Source organism: Engraulis encrasicolus, chromosome 1 (assembly GCF_034702125.1).
Source record: "Engraulis encrasicolus isolate BLACKSEA-1 chromosome 1, IST_EnEncr_1.0, whole genome shotgun sequence".
Taxonomy (NCBI): domain Eukaryota; kingdom Metazoa; phylum Chordata; class Actinopteri; order Clupeiformes; family Engraulidae; genus Engraulis; species Engraulis encrasicolus.
Window position 1 is genome coordinate 54,648,046 of NC_085857.1, and position 12,500 is coordinate 54,660,545.

At 39.6% G+C, this 12,500-nt stretch overlaps 1 protein-coding gene and 1 long non-coding RNA gene across 4 annotated transcripts in view; both read left to right on the plus strand.

Annotated features, from left to right (window-relative positions):
- The window catches only part of LOC134455055 (nuclear factor 1 X-type), a 157,848-nt gene that overhangs the window by 56,176 nt on the left and 89,172 nt on the right, over positions 1-12,500 (plus strand). The window lies entirely within an intron of this gene.
- Positions 4,880-8,245, plus strand: LOC134454607 (uncharacterized). Of its 2 annotated transcripts, XR_010035872.1 has the most exons (5): positions 4,880-5,194; positions 6,825-6,927; positions 7,056-7,154; positions 7,974-8,079; positions 8,213-8,245. It is a non-coding gene; the product is annotated as an uncharacterized LOC134454607 (long non-coding RNA). The 2 variants fall into 2 exon arrangements; XR_010035871.1 differs by lacking the exon at positions 8,213-8,245 and having other exon boundaries at positions 4,901-5,194; positions 7,974-8,194.

The window sequence follows — 12,500 nt, forward strand, 5'->3', positions numbered from 1 at the left end:
CCTGAATCGTGGTCTATTTCACCTCTTACAATAGTGTCCAGTCCAGTGAATGATCCTGCATCCATGGCTAATTGGATAAAGCATACTAAGTGGACATGAAAGAAATGCGAAATTAAAACAACAGCGTGTCAATGCAAGCACTTTATTTATTTTTCCGGGGGCATGATTTTGTTGACAAGTACTTTTTTAACGACTTTAATGAAGATGTCGTGTAGACTGTTTGACGGCCCCTTCCATAGGACAGCATCCATCCATCTCTTCCTCATCTTCACGCGCAACAGTAATAATAACCTTTACTTCTCTTGTAGACGTTGCGCGTAATATTTTATTCATTATGGACTTATTTCAAGCAGCATTCAACTGTCCATTCTGCGTGGCTTTGTTGAAAGGGTTGCCTTTGGGTGGATGACTTCCCCTGAACACGGCAGGTCATTTGCATGACAAGACTTCATGCCCATTAGCGAATACTTTAACCCTTCAGGGGTGCCCTGGAAACGGCTGATAAATAAATTATGTAGAATGATATAATAGATATTTGACTAAATTGATAAGTTAATGCTGGTCAGTGGAATATTTCATCTGCTATCTACGCACAATAGCCTAAAGTAAATATAGGTAGCCCCAGTCAGCTGCAACTTCGAACCTAGGTCGTGTGACGTCTCCAAATGTGTTACTTTTCTAAGCTTGTGTGTTATCGGATGCGATGCCATGTTACGGCTTGTTGGTTTGGGGTGCCTTAATTTTTCATTAATTGAAAGGGTGTCTTGCCTAAAAAAAAGGTTGAGAAACACTGCAGGAAACAGTCTCTGCAACAGGGACAATGACAAAAGGGATGAATTGCTTGAGGAAATCAAAAGGGACAGAGCGAAGTTATGACAACAAATTGACGTGCACCATTATGCAAGGCTACATGTAGTTATGATGGGTTAACCACTCAGTTACCGTTGCATTAATAATATGTATGATAAAGATGACTTCAGCGCAGGATATCAGAAATAAACAAGACAGCGCAGATGGCTTTTCATTTTTAATATGGCCACATTATGCGTCAATACACCAATGCGTATTAGGCTATTTATCATGAAACCTCAAATCGGAAGTAGCCTTGTACCCAGCACTTTTCAAACCTTACTCGGGTTTATGGTAATTGTCCGGGCCAGCACTTTTGAAATCAAACGGACGCCTTGCCTGCATGACATGTCATTTGCATGATAAGAGCACGGACGATCATGGACATGCGATGGTAGCCTACACACATAGCCACACACGCACACAACACGGTTCAGTTCAACGTTTATTGTCCAGCAAGCGAGCAGCGCAGTACCAACTGATTTGCTCTGGAATCTCGAAATGAAAACCGACTTTTCTTGGGAAAAGTGTTGCAAGAACATTGAACTCATTTAGTAGGCCTATCATTGTGCCAAGCGTGTCGCAATATTGTACTGTGGATGTGTGTTGGGGAGGGCATTAACATTAGGCCTATGACAAAACATTATCGGGTAGGATTGAGGATAAATCTTACACGTTTCCTTATTAATGGAAAATTAATTCCATGCTAATTCCAAGTATTCAAGAACCTAAACAATATGCAATTGCTCCACAGTTCAAGGGTTAGGCTATGGATATTGACACCTTTCCTCCGCGATCGCGGATAGCCCCCACCTTTGCGCTTCTCATCTGGCTGTCACGATATGGAACGGGAAGAGACAGTTCAAGACAAGCGGCATGACTGCAATTGTCAATACAGTAGCCTAAAAAACTGTTAACTGTTCAGCGGTGTGTAGTCAAATTATCACAGCGGTGGTAGATGCTTTTATGAAGACCTGGAGGGCAAAAACCAACAGACACAATTGCTGAGTGTGTATGCAGTATTTGTAACGAATGATTCTCCTGCCAGGATAGCGTTGGACTACAGAATAACCCATTTAGCCTACATGTTGAATGTTGAGAGGATGCATTTTGAAAAGTCGAAGACCTATTCACGAGGATATAATAGCTACCTTTCCTTGTCAATGTTCCATGCACTACAAAATATTCCAGAACCTCATCTGTGATAGGCTAAACACAATTTATCCAACAAGCTTGTGGATAATATTGCCACCTTTCCCCTCTCCTGCGGTAGCCAGTTGCCTTCTCAGAAGAAGCAATCTGAATCGGAAAGAGAGAGCACTGTTCAAGACCCGCGGCAAGACTGCAATTGTCATCTGGTTCGTGGTGTCAACCTTCAGCCAAAACGACGACAGACCCTTTTTTTATAAGATAGACCTACCTTATTCGCAGCAGCCAAAATCAGTCAGACAATAAGTGCTTAACGAGTGTGCAGGGTAGCGAATGCTCTTCTATCAGGGTAAAGTTTGCAATTGGAGAGGGGTGATTGAAGGGCTAAATTAAGTCCGAAATCAAAATGATAAAAAAATACGGTCGATTTATTTACAATACCCTACATGACAGAAAGAAAACGTGTAGGGGGTCAACTGAAAATACCCATAAACTGAGGACTATAGGCAACGTCAAAGTAAAATACAAACACGACATCAAACAAAGCTTTTTTTTAATGCGGTACACTTCAAACTTCACAAAACCCACTGGTTAACAGCAGGTTTTACGCACACATTTCGAAGCGGTTAATCACAGATGCTGCTCTCTTCCTTGCTCTCCCTTGCACCCCAACGTACACTGGGTTTAATACACCCTGCAATACTGGCAAACTATTATTCAATTACCATTGCATTTGTTCATGCAAAGACCTTTACGCGGCGGAGAGAGAACGCGCTCCTGTGCAGTGTTAACGTAGCGATTTAACCTCTCTCTCTCTCTCTCTCTCTCTCTCTCTCTCTCTCTCTCTCTCTCTCTCTCTACTGTAGCCATGGGCTTAACACAGGTGCATGGGTTCTGTAATGTTTTCAACACTGTTAGGACCTATATTGTTTTCTGGCTCATGCGCGAACTATTTGTTGTCATTCAGAATCAGAAACATCAAAGTGTCGGGAGACAGCTTTCTCTTGTTGCTGGTGCTTCGCATCTAAAAAGTTAACGGAAAGTCAGAAAACTCGCTGCATGACAATGTGCTCAATGGTCAATAGCCTACTTCTAGATGCACTATAGTCTACAGCCTAGACGCGCGCTGCTCTGATTCAAAGCGAGCACAAGGGTCAATAGCCTACTTCTTGACACATTAAACCGCCCTGCTTTGATTCAAAGCGAGCAGGCTGTGCTTGGTCCCGCCTCTCTGCCCGCAGATGGGAGTAAAGTAACGGCGTAAAAGTGAAAAAAAAAGCTTCTCAAATATTGTCTAGATAATTGTCAAAAAATGTAAGGGCGTAAACGTAAATTGTCAAAAAATGTAACGACGTGAAAAAAAAAGCTTCTCAAATATTGTCTAGATATTTTGTCAAAAAATGTAAGGGCGTAAACGTAAATTGTCAAAAAATGTAACGACGGAAACGTTAAAAAAACACCAACATAGCCCTACCAGTTAAAATGAGTAAGTACATTTTATTTATAGATTTACATGTTTAAATCAACAAAAAACAAAACTTAACAGCTGATTTACATATTTAAATAAACAAAACCCTTAAAATGAGCATTAAAAAAGCTGATTTACATTTCTAATATAGGCAGGCTGAAGAAAACCCGTTAAAATGAGCATTAAAAAAGCTGATTTACATTTCTAATATAGGCAGACTGAAGGGACCTTTAGTTGAAACCTAAGGATCTTTAGTTCAATTTTAAGGACCTTTCGTTGGCTTTTGCGGTAGACGGACCATCCTCGACTAAAGATCCCCAGCCTTATACTAATGGTCCAACGTTTTGTTCGAATGGTCCCCTCTCACCAATTCATTCGACGAAAAGACCTGATACGGACATGATCAGTCTATAATTTTAATCGTGTATTCTGACATAGAGAGACAGAATATCAAATAGAACAGAATAGAATAGAGTAGATAGAAGAGAAAATAATCTCAAAAAAGGAAATCCAGGAAATAACTTAAAGTTAAAGGTGCAGTGTGTAGGATGGTGGCCAGAGTAGGTATTGCAACCATGCTGCTCATTGTAACTCTGTTGCCTTCTCTCTCTCTCTCTCTCTCTCTATCTCTCTCTCTATCTCTCTCTCTCTCTCTCTCTGTAAGAGAGACAAAGAGAGGGATGTCTCTGTCTATCTGTGTTTGCCAATGAGTGTGTGTGTGTGTGTGTGTGTGTGTGTGTGTGTGTGTGTGTGTGTGTGTGTGTGTGTGTGTGTTTGCGATATGCTACTGATCCCGGTCAGCTGGTTGGATGTTGACAATCAGCTGTTGCCTGGACAACGTGATACACTAATAAGATTTAGCAAAGTCTTTGTTTGGGCTGGTGTTTGTGTGTGTGTATGTGTGTGTGTGTGTGTGTCTGTGTGTGTGTGTGTGTGTGTGTGTGTGTGTGTGTGTGTGTGTGTGTGTGCGCGTGTGCGTGTTTGTGCGTATATGTGTGTGTGCGTGCGTGTGCATGCTTGTGTGTGTGTGTGTGTGTGTGTGTGTGTGTGTGTGTGTGTGTGTGTGTGTGTGTTTATGCTTGGCTCACGGCAGTGACAAAATGGTACCAAATATCCAACACCAAATTCATGTTACCAAAGTCCTTCAACAACTAAAGGCACGCACACGCTAATGATGTATGTGAAGACTACACTGTAACGATTTTTCGCAATTCTGGCAGTAACTTACTTTAAACCCTGCAACAATCTACTGTATACGAGTATACAGTACACTACTGGGCAGAGCAAAGTATTGTGGGTAATAAACGGATACTTATGTACAGTACTGATGTACTGTAAATTAATTTACAGTAGTACAATCCCCGGGAAAAAAATTGACCAATCACAACGTTGCTCTATTTGAATAGACCTACACCCAGATTGGTTAAAAAAAATGACTAATCTCGTTGGTTGAGGCAATATTGGTCAAATTAACTGTGACATTGGTAACTATTAAACAAACAAATTGGTTATCTTACAAAGATATTGGTTAACTTTAATAACAGATTGGTTGAAAAATGACTAATATCATTAGTTAAGCAAATGTTAACTAAGAGATTGGTAACTGACGCAGGTCTGACGCTAAACGTCAAGTACGTAACTCTGCTTCTCAATTTTCTGACAAAGCCGCCATCTTTGTGCTGCAGGAAAGCCGTTTGAGATATTGGTGAAATTCAAACACTTTGTGAGGTAAGTTCGTTTCAATGTTTCGTTAATAATGTCAAGACAATGCCATATATACAGTGAATAACGAAACAGTTTCTTGTTCAGGATGGTAATTTGCAATGAATTTGTCTTCAGACCATACCTCCGCTAACAGGCCACTATTATAACTACCGGTATGCTAACTTAGCCCTAGGTTGTTTTCACAACTTTGTTGGAAAGTTTGTGTTTTGTTAGAAACAAACTCTACGAAATTTACAATATATATTTGCTCCGAAAGAGCTATAAACTTGTCCAGTGGTGCCAAAACACCCATGTCAGAGTCAAGACCTAGCTAAATGTCCGCTAGCAACATAGCTATCAGTGGTTTCTGGAGGAGGGCCGAAGGGAGTGCTTCCCCGCCGGCCAGAGATTGTTTGCGCCGGCCTCTTCACCTGAAAGAGCTAGCGCTGCATGATGAGGTGGTTCGCTAGCAACAATTAGCTATAGTCTAACGGTTAAATCATGTTGCCTTTGTTGAGGGATGTTTGAAATAGCCCGATGTATTCATAACTTAATATTGGTTTCTTGTTAGAAACGAACACATTTTGAATATAATTTTGTTCTGAAGTTACAACATGCCAAGTTAGTGTTGTAAGCCTGCTGGCGCCAAAGTTAAGAGCTAGCCAAATGTCCGCTAGCAACATTAGAGCTAGCCAAACTGAATAATGAATCTCTTGTCCGCTAGCAACATTAGCTAGCTAAAGTCTTTTTTTTTTGTTAAAAACGAACTCCCTTTGAGTATAATTATGCTCTGAAGATATACAGTTAATGTACTTGAGTCAAAGTAAAACACAAATACCATAGAGAAGAGCTATCTAGAACTTCGTTAGCAACATCAGCTTATCTTTTCGCTGACTCAGAAGCTTGAAGTAGCCACAACTTATGCCTGATTTTTATTGTTAGAAACGAACTCATTTTGACTATACACTTGCTCTAAAGTATGTTTTAACACACGTGCCTTTCCCTGTTCGTTGTGTAAAGGAAGTGAGTAAGTAAACTGATTCTGAACTTGTTATTGTGCACAGTGTGCTGTTTTGTCCCATTCTGTTACTGCCAACTCTGGACTGTTCTCTCTGTTCAGGGAGAAACCACTGTCAGCCATCAGATCGTGTTCTTTTCAATAAATAGGCATTACCTATTTGACAGATTTCTCCTGAAATAATGAGCCCAGAAACACCCAGATGTGTAGGGTGCTTAATTTTTGGCTTGATCAAAGATGCTTAATGTGTATGTTACTGCAATAAATATTTAGATTTCTTTGCCCATCCTTTTTGGATCTACTAGTAGGCCTAGTGATGTTAGAGGTCTTAACAAGTGGGCTATGCATCAGATTTCATTTCAAGTGATGAGTAAAATATCCAGAGATATATATAATCTGTTCTTTGTGCCCTCTAGCTTAGCACACTGAATTCTTTGAGCCATCTGGTGTCAATCCGTGTGGCAAAATGATCAATGAAAACAATTTAAGAAATGCATCTTATAGATGTTTCATATTGTAGGTCTACAGCCTATTGTGTCATGGTGGTGTTATCATTTTTCAAACTTTATTTTTGTGTAATAATTAGGCATATTGATACATAATCATGTTCATGTTTTGTGCTGTCTTGCTTTGCAGATGACAGAATATTGCTGAAGGATCCTACATGGAAGCTGGCTGATTACACGGAGTGATTCCTCTGGTGTGGTGTACCTCAGAGAAATAAACACTGTTGCAAGAGGTGAGTTCAAGTTTATAAAGTCACACAAAACCTATCCATGTATTTTTAAAAAGTCAAAGTTCTAACTTGCTCTGTATTTCATGCTGTCAATATGAGATGCATTCTAATGTTGTGTGTTATTATTGCAGCTGAGAAGATGGCCAAGATATCCTTATTGCTGGATGGTAGCTCTGGTCGTAGTGGACCATATCTGCAAATGCTTCTGAACATTGACAGAATTTCTAAAGGTTAGCAACCATTCACAAATTTACACCACATGTATGTGTGTTTCAAATGTCTTAACAGTTTGAAGCACACACTGTTAATCAGAGATGCGTCCTGTTCATGCCGTGTGTTATTTTGACAGGATAGTTAAGGAATAATGGCAGCTGCCTGGTTACAGTACATTAATCCCCTTTGTAGCACCATGTCTAAAAATGCTGAGAAAAATCAGTTTGTAAATGTAAGCATTTTTTATAACTCTGCACCAAATGTGTGTTTCAAATGTCTACTATCTAACAGTCTGAATAACACACTCATACATGACATGACCAATATGTTATGTGCTCGGAGCGGCAGTTTACAAACGCACCCTTAGTGCCTTCTGCTGTTAGGCCAATGACACTGAGCCCACCGTTTCATTGATTGGAGTATTTGGGTTACATTTTGTCAATTTGTTGTATTTTCCAGGATCGTTGAGGACTCCTCCTCTATGTTTGACATCTTAGATTAGATTTAGATTTAGATTTAATTTCAAGTGATGAGTAAAATATCCAGAAAGAGAGATAATCTGCTCTTTTTGCCCTCCAGTTTAGCACACTGAATTCTTTGAGCCATCTGTTGTCAATCCGTCTGGGAAAATGATCAATGATATAAAACAAACAAACAAAAAAAACATTTTACATGTATACAGACATGTATCTTTTAGATGTTTCATACTCTAGGCCTATTCATCATCATATTGTGTCGTGGTGGTGACGGTGTTATCATTTTTTATTATTTTCTTGTAATAATTAGGCCTATAAATGCATAATCATGTTCACGTTTTGTGCTGTCATGCTTTGCAGATGACTGAGAATATTACTGAAGGATCCTACATGGAAGCTGTCTGATTACACTGAGTGATTCCTCTGGTGTGGTGTACCTCAGAGAAAATAAACACTGTTGCAAGAGGTGAGTTTAAGTTCATGAATTCACACAAAACCAATCCATGTATTTTATAAAAGTCAAAGTGCTAAACATGCTATGTATTTCATGCTGTCAATATGAGATGCAAATTAATGTTGTGTGTTAATGTTGTGTGCAGCTGAGAAGATATCCTTATTGCTGGATGGTTGCTCTCTGGTCTTACTTGAGCCCCCTGGACCATGTCTGCAAATGATTGTGTTTGATATGAAGTACTATTTGTACATAGTTTGTTTGCACAGGCAAAACTCCTTCTTCTTGTGGACTTAGTTTTCGTTTTTGGAATATGACAGAACTGTAGGGTCATGCTTTTCTGGTAGTTTCATCAATAATTTTGGTTTCACTTTTATGATTGTATGTGAAGTAACTTGCTGTATATTTGTATATAGTTCGCTTGCAGAGACAAGACTCCTTGCTCTTGTGGATTTGTTCTTGACATAGGTTTCAGTTTTGGAATATGACAGAACTGTAGGGTCATGCTTTTCTGTATATTTGTATATAGTTCGTTTGCACAGACAAGACTCCTTGGTCTGGTCTTGTGGACTTGTTCTTGACGTAGGTTTCAGGTTTGGAATATGACAGAACTGTAGGGTCATGCTTTTCTGGTAGTTTCATCAATATTTTTTTTTTTGTTCTGTGATTGCATGTGAAGTACAACTTCCTGTATGTTTGTATATAGTTCGCTTGCACAGATAAGACTCCTTGCTCTTCTGGAAACTTGACGTAGGTTTTAATTTTGGAATCTGAGGATTATATATGGATTATAGAATATGAAAATGGATTTTTGACATAGGACTCTATTTCCTAGTTAACAAGGGTATTGTAGATTTGTGGGGACACTAAATATGTAGACATGCTTGTGTGTTGTGCAGTCATTCAGATAGCATAAAGAAAGTGTACAAATCATCCACTAGATGGCACTGTCAAACCACAAATGGAAGAGCAGAGACGAATGATCCTAAGAATTAATTCTGATTGGGAAAATTGCACTTTTCATACATGAAAAGGGAGATCTTATCCATGGTCCACCATTTTGTATTTCCAGAAATAGACATTTTTAGCTGAAAAGCTTAATATACCGGTAATAATTTGGTCATACTAGTAAATATTAGTTCATTACTATTATTTAGTAAATATTAATGAAAACCAAGATAGAATTTGGCAGTAGACGGCACAGTTTCACTGAGCAACATAGTTGCAATACCTATTCTGGCCATCTTTTTAGAGCTTCTTATCTACTAAAGATGTACCGTAGACATGCTTGTGTGTTCTGCAGTCATTCAGATAACATAAAGAAATTGTACAAATCATCCACTAGATGGCACTCTAAGACCACAAATGGAAGAGCAATGACGAATGATGAATTAGGCCAGGGGTTCCCTTACATGGCAAGGTCCCCAGTATACTAGTGGATCTTAGCTGAGTCCCTCACCCTTAAAGGTGCACTGAGTAATATTTTAGTAGGTTCTTTCCAGAAGCCCGCCATAGTTTACTCACTGTAAGGGAAACACTGGTAGTGTGAATTCGTAGAGGGATGCGATTTGACATTGGTGAAACCCCAACATCATACAAATTAGATGGTCCCAAAGCTTTCACGAAAAGATCAAATTTGGCAATAGGCAGCACAGTTTCAATGAGAATCATAGTTGCAATACCTACTCTGGCCACAAACGTACATGGTGCACCTTTAAAACAACTGTGAATCCCAGTGTAATGTAATGTAATGCTGCAAGATGCTAAGTGTGTCTGTCTTTTTTTTAGGTCCCTGCTACTGCAGCAGATGTTGCAAGTCTTTCTCTGCCCAACGCCCCAAGGCTGTTTGCACTTGGTAAGGTGAACACAATGGAATGAGTAATTAAGCTTAGTCAGATACTTTTGTCAGATACTGACTTAAGTCAGCACAGACTTTAGCCAACAATGAAACCAGTTGGAATGTCACACTTTTTTCCAGGTCAAAGTTGGAGCGTTCCTATTCATTTTTTCTACAGGGAGACATTAAAAGAGATACTAGGTGAATAGGCTAAAATTTGAGTAGTTTGAGTAAAACTTCAGTAGCTAATTCAAACTTTGACAAAGATTTTTTTTGTAGCCTATTGCAAGTTGTCTGAAAATGATGATTAAATATGCATGAGATGACAACCAGGCAAGTGTTGAGGGGGTGTTAGGAGACTGATGAGAGGAGGGGTGCTTAGTGTCATTTGGGGGCATTTTGGCCTATTTTATTTTTAATAGGCCTACTAAGGGTTTTGATGAGGTCAATGGGGTGTTGGGGAAACTTACTATGAGAACCACTGCTCTATCATGATAAAAACCTATTTTATCAAGCTATCTACCCAACCCGCCATCAGACATGACAGCTAAGTCATGGAGTAAGGTTGGCAGTTCTCATGTTCACTGTCCCTTGGTCGCTAATAACTACAGTATGCTCAAAATTCACCATTTATGACTTTTTTTAGCTAAATCCTCTCCCCCCTAGTCTGAGACTGTTATACAAGATCATCCACTGCGCACAACACACACGTGTGCACCTGCGTTTGCGCGCTTGCACTGCGCCGCCCCGCGCCGCGCCCTTGTCACCTTTTTCACCCCTGACCTGTTTGCATGCCTGCAGTTTCTACATGGCGCTTCGCGTGCATAGTAGGCTGTATCAACATGGTATAATTTCGCAACATCGGCAACCTCGTATGCATTTAAGATAGTGTTAGTCATGTCAACGTTATTGTTTTGAAACTGAAAGATGTAATTGCTGTCAATACCAACAGACAGTCAATTAGTTTCTAGTCGCTGAAACACCTTAAATAACAGCGACAGATAAGAGAGAAGGTGGGAGTCTTTGACAGTGAGAGAAGGCGGGACATATCTCATGCCTGGTTTTTTTTAATTGACAAGTTTTTTTTTCTTCTTGTAGGCCCATGTAGACCATCCTAATTTGAGTTTCTAATTTCTAGTTACCAACAATTAAAACTCGTTTGGGATGCGTCTCCGCCTTCAGCAGCCGCCTGCAGCAGCCTCCTTTAGATGCACCGGAAGTGCTGCATGTTAATCAATCATTGTAACTGTGGGATGATGACAGGACATTGTCAGCATATTGCACGTTTGATTTGACATTGGACATTGAATAACAACAGGCATTCCCTAAACAAGACCGGAACTTGAATTTAAACTCGACAGTATATGTTTTTTGAAATTGTCCCTCCCTCCCCCGGCTCCGTGTGTGTGTGTGTGTGTGTGTGTGTGTGTGTGTGTGTGTGTGTGTGTGTGTGTGTGTGTGTGTGCTTGGTGAACAATGTCTGTCTGATCCCAGAATCATTGCATTCGTGGATAGGCAGCTAGCCGCATCACCGGGGGCTGAATGGAGGGAGCGCTTATACTGTGTTTACGCAGCATGCATCAAGCATAGAAATAGGAACAACATGAAATATCACTTCAATAAGACTAACCAAAATTGGGTGTGAAAAATGCTGGGTAGTGTAAGACTCACGAGAATTAAACTTTTTTCAGAATTCCTAATTGTATCCTATTGTGATTACAGGTTCATTCTCAGAATAAACCCAGAGGGCTCCAAATGCCAGGCCAAGTCCATCACCAGCAAGAAGACCGGTAAAAAGGTGCAAAGGAAGAGCAGCAGTGTCAACCCTGTTGTTGCTTCATTCATCAGGGAACTTGTTGATTTTGACTGGCTGAATTATTAATGCTTGACCTTTTGAAGTTCCAATCACTTGTTTCTTTTAAGTAGTTCAGTCCGAGCATTGCACCAAAGGCTCGAGGCCCTGTTGTTCTTGCTGTGTTTTCCCCCCCTTCTCCTCCCCGTTTCAAAACTTATTTGGCACAGTTTTTCGATATTGTGTCATGTATAAGACTTTTAAAAGAGTGACTCTATTGCGCACCCTAGCACAGAGATGTTCGGGGCTGGAATATAGTTATAGTTATAGAATATAGTTGAAGCTACGGACTCTGGACCTTCTTTGTGGTATGTACTTATCTCATTAAGATGAACAAAAAAAAGGTCAATACGAGCATATGGCCACGCCCAACAGGAAATGAGATATTGGACTGTTTTCCATTTTGCATACATTGGAATTTGAAGCACCCACCACAAACCATACAACAGTTTTGTCTTGATTAATGTTTGGGGTATCTCATTTTAATAGAATAGAATCTTTTTATTTGTCAATGTGAATGAAATAAAAAAAAGAAAAATATGTATACAACTGAAGAGTTCAGATGCAAAACCCCCTAACTCCATTTCTGAAGACCTGCACTTTTATATTTTTAGAGAACCCCATTGTTGGTTTGGTTTACATTCATGTACTTGATAATACATATGAATAGTTATATTACATAAATCAAATTTTTAAAATGTGGAATTTTGATAGCTTTGTATTAAATAAAAATGAAACAAGATTATT